The following is a 2,959-nucleotide window of genomic DNA, read 5'->3' as shown; positions in this document are numbered from 1 at the left end:
TCCTCCTTTACACTTGGCTCTGAGCTCGTGGTTTGTTAGTCGAAGTTGGGCTACATATTCCCCCGTCAAAAGTCACAACCCTCAATCATATCTTGGAGCACCAACTTCCAAACACAAATGGACATAAAGTGCATTGTTTACGCGCAGTAAAAAAAAAGCCAGCAGTCATTCTCCATCGCAGTATTTCAGAATTAATGTCGCGTGAATGTGGACAGAAGGTATCCACTCATCGTGCTGCGTAAATCCCCTGTGCTTCTTCACACATCATGGCACTGAATGGCCACCGAGCGCCAACTGTGCGCACGTACTGAACACACCTCCTGGCAGGCGACACGTCCCACGCTGACCGCTCGGCTCCATCTGTGGCACAGATTGCTTCAGATTTAATTAGGCCGAAAGATTACCTACAGACAGTGCAGCGTGCAGACAGGTGGTAGAGCGTGTGTGTTCATTGACTTGTAGATCAGAAAGTGTGCCGGAAAGTAGAGGAAGATAAAACTGTCAACTGTAGTGAGAAGTGTTAGTCAATACAATATGTGATCACTGAAGTGGTTAACATGGTCAATAAAAAACAATAGGCCTACAAAAAAATTACTAGGCCTAAATAAGCCATGTGATGAGGTTCAGTTTAGACAAAAGCCCAAATAGTGTTTGAGTGGCTCTCTCTACTGGTACAAACAAAGACTGCATGTCCTGCAATTGAGTTGAACTTTGAGTTCAGTAAATGAACAAGCAACATTTGAGTTTGTTCAAGTTATCTGTTCATTTTTGGTCTCAAATAAGTTTAGATAAGTTTCAAAGCGTCTGAAATAATATTAAAGCATGGGGATGGCTATCAACTTTTGTTAACATGTAAACAAAATAAATAAAAAATAAATAAAATGAATGTCTACATAACATCTGTGCAAGTTACACAAACACTACTTTTGCATAGTTTTGCTAGCTTACATGATGGGATTTCTCCCCAATAGATTAACAAATTGAAATAGAACTACTGGCTTTGAAATCTTTGAACATCATTTAATAAGGACAATATGTTACAGACTCTTCTTTGAGCCTGTAGACAAGTAGGACAGCACACTGAAAATAACAAACATCAGCATAATATTACAACAGCATCAAACAATAATATTTGTAATGTATTTTCTTCTTCCTGTCTGTTTTTTCCTTTTGAAACTAGCAATCAGACAGGACAGCAAGCTAATAATGTACTTATAGTGCATCTTGTTCTTCATGCATGCAATAATATAGCTTTGAATTATGAATTATTTTAAAAACGTCTGATGGCCTTTTAATATTCATTTCTCAAACAGTATTGCTGTAACATTCAAAATCAATATAATGGAGGAAATGACTTGAAATGGGATCATTCTGCTTTGTGAAGTAAAATAATCACCTGGATTGCAAACACATTTATTTTACTCTTTAAAGCTGGGGTATATGATTTCTGATTGGTCAAAGTTAACACGAGCTGTACACTTTGACCAATCAGAGCGAGGCTCCGATTCTCTGTTCTTATTGGCTGTTGGGACTGTCCATTCACTTTGGCACGACTTTGTTGGTGTAGTAGAGCATGTCAGGGGTGAGGCTGTCACTTGAGCTTCAGTTCCCTCCCCAGATCTATTGGATTAAGGTCCGGAGACTGGCTATGCCACTCCATGACCTTAATGTGCTTCTTCTTGAGCCACTCCCTTGTTGTCTTTGCTGTATTGTCATTAACGTGCTGGAAGACCCATCCATGGACCATGACCCATTTTTACAGACCTGGCTGAGAGAAAGAGGTTGTCACATAGTATTTCATGGTACATGGCCCCATCCATATTTCCTTTGATGCAGTGAAGTCCACCTGTCCCCTTAGCAGAGAAACACCCCCAAAGCATAATGCTTGAACCTCCATGCTTGACTGTGGGGATGGTGTTCTTGGGGTCATAGTCAGAATTCCTCTTCCTCCCAGCATGGCGAGTCACTATGATACCAAATAACTTGATTTTGTTCTAATCTGACCACATCACCTTCTCCCAAGCATTCTCTGAGTCGTTCAGGTGCTCATTGGCAAACTTTAAACGGTTCTGTACATGTCCCTTCTTGTGGAGGGGGACCTTACGGGCACTACAGGATTTCAATCCATGATTACGGCATAGTGTGTTATCAATGGTTTTCTTGGTCCCAGCTGCCTTGGGATCATAAACAAACTCCTCCTGTGTAGATCTGGGCTGATCCCTCACCTTTCTCAGGATCATTGATACCCCACAAGGTGAGATCTTGCTTGGAGCCCCAGACCGAGGGAGATTGATGGTCATTTTGTGTTTCTTTCATTTTCGAATAATCGCACCAACAGTTGTCTCCTTCTCACCCAGCTTCTTGCCAATGGTCTTGTAGTCTATTCCGGCCTTGTGCAGGTCTACAATATTGTCCCTGATGTCCTTAGACAGCTCTTTGGTCTTGCCCATGATGGAGATGTTGGAGTTTGATTTATTGACTCTGTAGACAGGTCTCTTTTATACAGGTAACAACTTGAGACAGGTGTGTTTTATACAGGAAACTAGGAATACTTTTTTAAAGCACAAGGACTAATCTGTGGGAGCCAGAATTCTTTATGGTTGGTAGGGGATCAAATATTTATTTCACTCAATGAAATGCAAAACAATTTATATCTTTTTTGAAATGTGATTTTCTGGATTTTCTTTTTGATATTCTGTCTATCACTGTTAAAATAAACCTAGCTTGAAAATGATAGACCGCTCGTTTCTTTGTAAATGGGCAAACTCACAAAATCGGTGAGGGATCAAATACTTATTTCCTCCATTGTAAGTGCCTTGATTATCATTGTAGAGCCCTCATTAGTACCCAAAGGGCTCAGATGCCACTATGCAGCCTCCCATCGGTGCTAGCAAGCGCCGTAACCATGCAACAGATGTAACCTGAGCTGTGTACCTGAGTAAACAAGCAGCTTAGATAC

Source organism: Ammodytes marinus, assembly GCF_949987685.1.
Source record: "Ammodytes marinus genome assembly, chromosome: 6".
NCBI lineage: Eukaryota > Metazoa > Chordata > Actinopteri > Uranoscopiformes > Ammodytidae > Ammodytes > Ammodytes marinus.
This window is presented reverse-complemented; position numbering follows the sequence as displayed.